This window comes from Manduca sexta, chromosome 21 (genome assembly GCF_014839805.1).
Source record: "Manduca sexta isolate Smith_Timp_Sample1 chromosome 21, JHU_Msex_v1.0, whole genome shotgun sequence".
NCBI classification, from domain to species: domain Eukaryota; kingdom Metazoa; phylum Arthropoda; class Insecta; order Lepidoptera; family Sphingidae; genus Manduca; species Manduca sexta.
The window spans coordinates 4027736-4038604 of record NC_051135.1 but is presented as its reverse complement, the minus strand read 5'-3'; the positions used below and the strand labels follow the sequence as shown (position 1 = coordinate 4038604).

At 33.8% G+C, this 10869-nt stretch overlaps 1 pseudogene; it reads left to right on the top strand.

Annotated features, from left to right (window-relative positions):
* The first annotated feature begins 415 nt into the window (after window positions 1–415).
* Window positions 416–9286, top strand: LOC119190079 (annotated as a pseudogene).
* The last annotated feature ends 1583 nt before the right edge of the window (window positions 9287–10869 follow it).

Below are 10869 nucleotides of genomic sequence, written 5' to 3'. Positions count from 1 at the left end.
GAAAGTTTTTTTCAGTACTCTAAGGGTCTGCTACACATCGTATAAGTGATTAGGTGGCTAACGCAAGAATAGCGTCAAACACATAAGTAGTATATTTTGCTCGGAAATGTTCAATCAGGCGCCTAATATTTTACGATCACTCGACGAAAGAAATGCTAATTGATCATATCGATCTGACGAATAAAGCCTTCAGCTTATGTGCTTAATACAACACGATAAATTATTCTCTGGCCATAATACAGCTAGCTGTGAGACAGTATACAATTTGGTTTTCCCTTAACAGACCCGCATAGACTTTGACAACTTTAATTTTCGCAGAATCCGAATGAACCATATTTAATTTTTTTATACGTGGTCGTATTATTTTTGTTTTCGACAGCTATTATAAAGTATTTTTTCTCATCTTTAGGTGATATAAGAGTCAATCAGAACCCGCAGTTAACAGTACTCCAGATCATTCTACTGCGTGAACACAACAGGATAGCCGATGCTCTGCAGCAACTGAACCCTCACTGGAGCGACGAGGTTGTGTTCCAAGAAGCAAGGAGGATCCACATCGCTGAAATTCAACATATCAACTATTATGAATACTTGCCGATATTCCTTGGTAAGTGTTATAGGTACATACATGCATCACGCTTTTTTGTTCTTTTCAAAAGTAGAGAAAGGCGTTTTCATACCAAAATTCTGCTAGATATGGTCCCATATAATAGTGGTTGAGGCTATTGCTTCGGTAAACCAGGCGCAATTCCAGACTCCGGTCTGACACTTACAAAATAGCATAATATATCTTTGGTTTATCAGGTGTTTAATAAAGTCAGTTATACGTCTAAGAGAAGGGGTACATGGCTCAATAAAACCACCATCATCCATACGTTATTAAGAGATAATTCAACAATAGAGTATTTTATTATTTTTTACAATCGAAAGCAAAAGAATCAGTGCTACGGATTTTACAACATACCAGGCGGCGGAGACGCTCACGGGTCGAGCTCTGTCTATGCAATTCCCCCGATGACAGCAAGCAATGCTTGTGTAGGGCGAGATAAACTATTTTTAAATTGGACTACCGTCGCATTTGCAATTGTAAAACTTTAATTTCTTCTTGTAAGGTATTAGACTGGAGACTTATGTCGATATACGAACAAAAGACATATTTTTCTGTCAAGCTACTGTATTGAATTTCGCTCTTTCTCTTGTTAAGAAATATTACTTGAAATAAAATCAGTTGAATTCTTAGAATTTATTTTCCCTGTTAATGTAGCAAGCGATAATGTCAATCACCGTCGCGACAAAAGCCGCCGCATGCTAGGTACTTCTTTGTTCCCTATAATATAGATTGGTGTATTAGGCGCCCTTGTAACCATGACTTTTCTAAGCTGGTTTCGGGGCTGTTTGCCAGTCTCAAAAGACCGTGTACAGTGCTTGCAATACACGATATGCTACATAATAACCGGCAAATAAATTAGCACATTTTTTCTTACTAATATAAATAAACGAGTTATGGCTGACTTTGATCGTAAACTCTTTAACACTTGTTAGTCTTTCGGTTGATGATGAAAACTTCTACTCGACTGGTAATTTATTAGCTTATTAGATAATTCAACTGTTATTTGATAATGCTTAGTAATGGTTCTAGTGGTAGGTATCTCGTATGAGAGGGCCCATGTGTTTAGATACCTCCGCAATGTCGTTTTCTACCGCCAAGCAACAGTGAGCATGCACTGTTGTGTTCCAGTTTGAATGACATTGTAGCCATCGTAATTACTTGGCATTATTAGACTTAACATCTCAGGGTGACGAGCGTGGAGTGCTAAGCATTTAAAGTAATCTGTAATTCGCAGTTCTGTATGGTATTTCTCTTGTTTATGGGTCGAATTGGTAAACATCAGGCAAGCGGTATGCTTGTCGGACTTTGTTTTATAATATGCATCTATACATATTATAAAACAAAGTCCTCTTTTCTGTCTGTTTGTATGTTCTCGATTGGCTTAAAATCTACTGAATGGATTTTATGAAATTAGGTACGGAGATAGTTTAAGACCGTGGGATAGTTATTGGCTACTTTCTATCCCGGGAAAATATATAGTGGATACTTTTATCCCGGAAACCTCCTTTACGCGGGCGAAGCCACGAGCAAAACCTAGTTAAAAATATTTTAATATTATGTTAATCATCACTATTACCATTGTACGATGAGATCTATTGGGGAAGTATAGAATTCTAATCCCGCAGAACCTTGTGCAAAAGGTAAAATTCGTAAGAAATACCTAAGTGATGTTATTATAACATGTCTTTCTTCTGCGAATTATAAGCTGCTTTTAGATGAAACCAAAATAAAACAAGAGGGAATAAAAATATTTGTATTGCCTTATATGTATATTCCTGGCTGAGAATAAATTATATTATGTAAATAAAATACTGGCGTTTGCCTGCTGCTCCTCCAGCGTAAAACAAGTTTTTTTGGTATAAATATTTTCCCGAGGCAAAACGTATAGCACTTCGGAGTAATGTAGCACCCTTTTTTTTAAAAGTATTCAATATGGTTTAATAGTTCCTGAAATTAGCGCTTCGCTTTCAAACAAACAAACTCTTCAGTTTTATATATTAGCATGTATTTATTTCCTCACATGTAAATTGGGTAAGTAAATATTTGGTTTATGTGGTATTGTTTAAATATCTGTATTGTTTAAATATAATATTAAACAATGGTTATGTCGAATATATTAGTTATTTATTTATTGTGTGTTTATATTACGAATTGTCTATTAATATGTTAATGATTATAACTTTAGTATTTTGTCCCGTTTGTATGTACTTCGTGTACCTACTTAAACAACTTTAATTAAGTAACACTTTTAATCAAATCCATGCATTGTGTATCTGAGATATGCTATACCATAGACCTTAGTGAAGTCGCGAATGTTTTAATTCTATTTTCTTTCTAACTGAAAGGCGACAAGCATCTCTGTCTTACGCACGTGTTGTATAATCTTATGCTTAATGTTTTAGAACTGTTATTCCGTGTTGGACAAATCTGTGACTTACACCGTTTTGTTAAAGGGTTTGAAAACATGGTGAAAAACAAGTTGATCTACCCGGGCGCTCACGGCTATGTCAACGATTATAATCCCAGCGTGGATCCTTCTATTTTGGACGAGCACGCCACGGCAGCTTTCAGGCATTTCCACACTTTGATTCGAGGGTATTTGAAGTAAGTCCCTAGTATTAATGCCTATAAATTATTTAGTATGGTAAACACTGTAGTTAATAAGGATTTTCAAATATCTTGTTAATATAATTAAAATGTTTTTGTGTTACTATGAGGAAAAAATGTAAGTAAATAGTCGATTTTTAAATAAAACGTCGATAAGAAATGAAATTAACAAGAAGATTAGCATGAGTTTAATATGTTTTTTTTTTAACTGGACGCTATGACGATATCGAATGTAACATAATTTCTTTTTTATAGATTGATAGCCGAAAACCGAGCTTTGGTTGGCGCAGTCCGCATGAGCGACTGGTTCAACAGACCTTTATTGCTAGAAGTGAACGACTCTTTTGACAACCTACTCCGCGGTCTCACTGTCCAGGAACAAGACTTCAGCGACCAGTTCTGGGACTCGGAGATGACACAGTTCCTTTTCAAGTAAGTTTCTGATTCATTCATAACAACATGCTTCTATCTTTTCATTTCAATTTTCTAATTCTAGTTTAAATATTCATATTTCTGCATGTCTAATGTCTTTCATATTATGAAAGAAAGCCTTGGTGGCGTAGTTCGACTATATGTACGGAAGCGCTATCTGAGATCCTGGATTCAAATCCGGGTCGGAAATTTAATTTATTTAAATTTGGATTTTTCTGCTCAGTATCAGCCCGGAGTCTAGAATTTGTGCCCGATATGGCGATAGGCTATCACATCATGGTACGGAACACACTTGGCGAAAAGTGGGTGCCCTGGTTGCGCCTATGCATACCTCTTCGGGGGTTATTGCGTAATGTGTGTATGTGTGTGTGTGTGTGTGTTTCTAATGTTTTCAAGGAAAAGGAATTTCGTAGGCGTATTTTTTGTTTCTTGATAATGTGGTGATGATAATGACACTAGTGATGTCCCATACACAATAATTAATATTTTTGTCTTAGATTGAATTACTTGGTTGCAAGACGTATTACAACCACTTTGATTTAGTCAGCGCAACACTGCTTTATTGTAATTGTTTTACCCAACCCTATTCAAGGTTACATTTTAGTATGCAGAGTTAAAATCGTATCGGTTTTGCAACAAACGTGACTTCGTTTCACAGTTAATGTTATCTGTTTCATGTTAAACGTCATATTGATCCCGTGGTTTATTTACTGAGTTAGGCTACAAAAACGGAACATGGCACGGACTAATAAATTTCGAGCGTACAAAAAGTTATTTATTCAATTTTAATTCCATTCAGACTCCTTTTGTTGAAACTAACTTTTGATTTTTTGGAAGGTAATGTAAAGGTGTATTAAAGACAATTTATAATTAAATCATTTCTCTCTCAACCCGCATTGTGTAATTCCAAAGGTTTTGTTTTATTATTTGCAATAACGCTGGAGTAAAAAGTAAGTTGCCTTAAAAGTCTGTAATGAATATTCAATTAATATTCGTTAATATTAGATTGTTTCAAATTTGTTTTATAGTCACCCGTCTCGAATCCGTATTAATAATTTTATGACAGCTTTACATTCATGGTTGTAAAGATTTATTTGCAGGCGATATTATTGCGTAACAACTTATGTTCAGTTTATTGGCGACAAATTGAAAGCAGTTGTACCAAATTCTTACAGTGATTTGGTGTAATATAAATTCTAATGAGTGATGGTAAAGTTGCAATCGCTTCTACAGGGGCAACACAAATACTTTTGTAAAGTATGTTTTCGTAAAAGCATTATTTTTAAAAATAATAATATTTAAATTAAATTTTTAAGCTTACTGAAAATTAAACTAAACCATCGATGTCGTCATAATAAGATAGGCCAATCTAACTATATTACTGAGTCTTAATATTTTGATAGTGCGGTTATGGCATTTATTTTTTTATTGACTGAATTCTCCTTACCTAAATTGCAAGTTAGCCCATCGACGTGATGGTGATTTCATTTCTAGACCAAATTAGCTCTGTGCCCTGTGTTTGAGTTTTTAACTCAATTTTTGCTTTTAGTAATAAAAAGGTTTTTCCACTATTTTCACATCGGATGATTTTGTATCCAGTGCTTAACTTGGTCTGGTCTGATAAATTTTGCGCCTCTCCACGATCTCTACTAGTACCACTAAGTCATAAGTTGCTCAAATATTTCTATCAGGCGCAACAACACGTTCGGCGGAGACTTGCGTGCGACGGATATTCAACGTGGTCGAGATCATGGGCTTGGTAGTTACTTAGTGACCCGCGCGGCTTGTGGCCTGCCAGTGCCGAAGACCTTCGAAGATATGCTGGACTTTATTTCAGCTGAGGTAAAGTTTAAATTTGCCTATAATCCTATTGAAAGATGTAATATTTTTTATTTTTTTTAAAATTGGTTTTATAAAATTGTTGTTTTGGAATATTCGACATTGTAAATAAGTTTTATTCTAATTTATTTCTTGACTCTTAAACTAGATTTTTTTAAATTAGTTTTTTTCAGTGCATTCAAGTACCTATTAACAATTTTAGATTTTTTTAAAACAGAAATAATAACAACCATTTCTATTTACGCCTAACATGTTTGAAGTTTTTTTTATTGGTCGAAAATCCATTACACTACAAAAGTTTTAAATCTAAAAAGTTCTGATATACAAATTGGGGCATCAACCTTGTCTATGTCAATGGCAGGGTTATTGCTCGCGTTGCTCTTTAAATTAAATGATCTCCCAATGTTAAGTCCAATGATTTTTTAAGTCGATGCCTTGATTAAATTTTATTATTTTTACTGTCATGGGAATTTGATTAAAGCCTTGAAAGTTATAGCCGGTTGTATGCGTTTTGTTCTATCTGGAACTTCAACGAATACATTTTAAAATATTTACCGGTAGCAACATTGATGCTCCATTTGGCAGCATAATAAATGTATTGAAATATTTAAGAAGCGTATCTGAATATTTAACAAAAAACTGTACATTAACTTCATAATAAGAGTCTAAAAATAAAGAGTTAGTTTTGTGAGAGTCAAATGCCGAATCTATTACTGTATTATGTAGGTGTGTCTGAACAATATTTTCATCGAATACTTAGATGGTATTGTTATAGTATAAATGCCGTGAAGTCTCAGTTTCGAATAATGGGTCGTAAAGCGATTTTAGCTATTGTGCTCAATATCAATCAGACCGGCTTTGTTCTCGGTAACTGATAATAGGCTATCCTATCACAAAAGACCTAAGTCAATTGGCGAAATGATGACATGGTGAATCCATTACTTCCCCTGGAAAGGCGAAGAAGAATGATGTTATAATATGTATTGCACTGTCTAGAACGTACAAAAAGTCTCCTTCGCAACCTGTACGCGGTGCCTGAAGACGTGGAGCTGGTGGTGGCGGGCTCGCTGGAGCGGAACGTGCCGGGTGCGCAAGCGGCCCCACGTACCTCTGCATTCTTACAGAACAGTTCTACCGCACGCGTGTTGCTGATAGATACTTCTATGAGAACGGAGCTGATCCGGATACGGCTTTCACTCCCAGTAAGACCTATTATGTGTTTTTGATGAGCCTTTGTAAATATCTCGTCGCTACTAAAACGATACTTGCGATGCTTTGGAGTTACAATTGCGAATGCTTTAAATGGAAAAAAGTAAGTAAAATTTTTGGTATGTAGCTGATTACCTTAGTAATACATTGGTTTTAGTTTCTATATTTTATACGGGAATAAAACCGCGATTTATCGTGTCTTAGCTGAGTTTAATCCCTAATTTATTGTAGCAGAACACGGTGCTACGTTCATACATATTCGTACGCTGTATAGATTTTGCTACAATAAAAACTCATGAGATGCTATAATCTATACAATGTGTAAAGTAAGTCGCGATACCGGTTTAAGGAGGATATTCAGCGATCAATTCTCCTCTCAAATATATGACATATTTACGGGTTATTTAGCACGTTGGTATGTTTGCTTTCTTAAAGCAGGTTTGAAGTACAAAGAGAAGACGGATCATATTTATAGTACCTAATGAATCGATAGGGATAATATGTCAAACAAGAAATCAACACAAGTGTACCCACACGGTGGTAGCCTTTTTATGATTTGTCTTTGGGTATATTTTAAATTTACATGCCACCATGACGTGCATTATGTTCAAATAGGCCCCTCGACTAAAAATACATACTGTATATTCTTTGTTATCAAAACACGCTGAAATATTTACATTTTCAACACGTTTCAATGGTGTTCCAATAAAAATAACTGTTTTCTATATTATACTGTTTAATTGACAAATGTCTAATTAAATATTTACATTTTATTTTTAAGCGCATTTACATTTATCGAGGACATAATAAATTCTACTGAGAATTTTGAATACTATTGTAGTAGAAAAGGCCTAATAATGTGATCAGACGCCTTTGTATTTAAGGCAATTTACATCTATGCATTTGCATTGCCTTCATAGGAAAAAGAACTGCTTTATTCTTAGAACTTGGCTTGTGTTCTTTACCAACTTATATCAACAATCTGAGTGAAATGTTGGTAGTAGAATATTTATATCCGCCCGGATAGCAACCTCCGTACACAAAGTTCAAAAGCGGCCATTATGGCCCACGTAAACACGGTAAATGCGGTTTCAAATAGGCCAGCATAATTGTATCGACTGGCGAAAGTAAACATCTCCCGTCAGTCGATACTTTATCTGTTTTCACTTATCATCCGGTGCAGTGGTCACAGTTTCCTGTGCCCGTATAAAAGAATGAGAAAACATTTAATGATTGTGGTATTAGGGAACTGAATGTAAGACATTAAACTTGACAATGTGTACGCTGTCAACCATGACTCCAGTGATAATTAATATAATATAAACACCAGGTCAGCTCGAAGCCATCCGACACGGCGCTTCGATGGCACGAGTGCTCTGCGACAACGGTGACGGCGTTAGATCCATGCAACCTCGAGCCTTCCAACAAGTGTCACAAGGGTGAGTTTACTTCATCCAGATAACTTCTGTCAACATCGTTTAATCTGTCAAGTTTCTTCAGATATTGTAAAATTAGGAATGTTATTTCTAAGTTAAAGATTAGAATTTTGATAAGATATGTTTATATAGTTCACGTAGAATAAGAATGTGGGCGGCTGCACACGTGGTTGAATGCTTTTACCCACCAGTTCTTTTAAAGTGACTGGGACACTTCAAAGTTAATTTACTTAATTCATTTAAGTGTAAATCCGTGCATCCTCAACGGCACTCTCATGGATATTGTAAAGAATAATACCATTTCAACATAATGTCATGTCTGATTATTTATTTGAAGAACAAATATACTTATTAAAGTAAATGGCAAAGATTATAAAAGAATATAGCTGTATTAATCTGCTATGTTTTGAGTAATATTTTCATTATATTCAAGAAGTTCTTCTTTACAAAGGCAATGGGCAGTGAGGTTCTCTTGAATGACTTTTATGACTTCGATCGGTGAATTCGACAGTGGGATAGAGGTATTCCCAGATGTTGCAGATTCAAGTGTTGAATTTCCTATTTCGTGCTTTCATTGCATATTGCGTAGATATATAAACCGTCTGTGTTTCTTATGGGTTCAGGAACATTTTAAAATGTGTCTTATTTTTGCAGCAATAAGGTAGAGCCTTGCGACCACCTACCATTCATCGACCTCACGTTATGGCAGGATGCTACCGGCCACTTTAAGTAAAATAAGAAGAAATAAAATTTTACTATAAATTATTAAATAAGTTACCATCAATAAGTACTTTAGCTTTTCTTGCTTTATACGCTTTTTCTGAAAAATATGTGACTGACTAATACAAAGAGATTGTTTAATTAGGACGTTTTTATTTGCGCAAAAAATGTACATAATTTCATTCTTATTATCCTCGTCTGTTTGAGGCTTAATTTATTATAAATTTATTTTAATATTATTTTGTATTAACATTAGACATACTTTAGATATAATGTGGAATTGTGATCATTATGTTGTATATAATTAAGTGAAATTTATATTCATCTATTTTAGGATATCTAACTTGCTATCTTTGTAAATACTTACGCATTTTAAAAACTATGTTAAGTGTTTTGGGAGTTAGTAAAGTGTTATGTAAAAATTAAAATATTAAACATACCTGTAATTTTATTATTACCCCATGTTTTTTCTCATAAAACCTTATTGTTTATGTTGTAGATAAGTTTCAGTACTAGTTCAGGGCTTTGAATAATAAATTAACCTTTCCCGGTAATATAAGTGTAAAAGTAACGCTATATTGTTTTTTTATATGAAAAATAATTTATCATAAAATGTTAGAATTTACCTGCATTATTTATGAATTTGTGCCAATTTACAGCGCAGTCCTTTATGCCTTCCAATTAAAAACTCTCGAGCCCTCTTGGATTATTAAAATCCGTAAAGATATTTTTTTGTTTTGGTAGAAATTTGGTTGGAGCCACGATATGCGCCAATATACCTATATTTTGAATAATTTAACCGCTCATAAATTATTTTGTCCAAAGCAAGTTAGAAAATATAAAATCACCATTCTTTTACATCGGCGAGGCGGAGTCGAGTCGCGACCGCTCAAAAGTCGCTGAAGAGGCGAACCTCTATATTTATTTTCTAAGTTTTAAAAGTTACTGCTCTAAGAGTACAGGAGTGGTAGCAGGGCGTGGTTCAGTCGAGTCAGGACTCTTATTTCTTACAATTTTAAGTATAGTATATCTCGATTTTACTGTTAGCAAAAAATATTAAAACTTTCAGTTAAAATATTTTACTCAACAACATAATATCGATGGCTCCTACGTATATAATCGTATGTTTGTTTTGCACTTTTTCAGGACAGAGCTTTAAAGGTGTTTTCTTGCACCGTATCGTTAATTTTAACCCTTTTATTTTGAAATTTAATCTATGCATAGATGATCTAGGGAGGCACAATATAGAGTAGGAATAAAATATTAATTATTTGTAGTTTTTAAATATTGCAGTTACGATGATTTCTGTCGGAAATGCATATGGTAAAAAATAGTAAGTGCTACTTACGATTTTTACGCCTGCTTAAATTTTAATAGAAATATCGTATATAAAAGTTACGGTAGTATACAATGATCTTATTAAAGTAAAATTAAGACGTAACACATACATGCCATAATTAACTGCGTACATTGTAAACTTACTTGATTAGTGTATGTGATGATTAGGTGATCAAAAATGTATTTATATTATAATATTATATTAAATAAGCCGGATTTTTAATATAATAGTTTAATAGTTAAAATAGGTTTAAATAAAAACAGTAAATTTTACCTTAAGTTATATTTATTATAAAGTATTTAGGTGGGTCCTATTCTTATACACTAATAAATAGCCAAAGATAATTATGAAATGAACACACAATTTCTCGTTTTTTTCTGGGTATACAAGTTGAAATGTATGTAACCAATGTATAGGTAATTTTTTTTCTACGTACATGCCACAAGGAACTAAATGTTATCTTAAATAAACAAAGTGACCCATTCATTACCCTTAATTTTCTAGAATCACAATGACATCTAGATATAAAAGTTTAATTTATATACTAGATATTTATTATGTATAGATTGGCAGTATTATAATTGAGCATCAGAATTTATGTAATAATCTTTTTATTAATTAGGTTTTAACAGTCGTTATGAGAAAGATTTAGTAGGTAACTTTCATGAAGAACATTA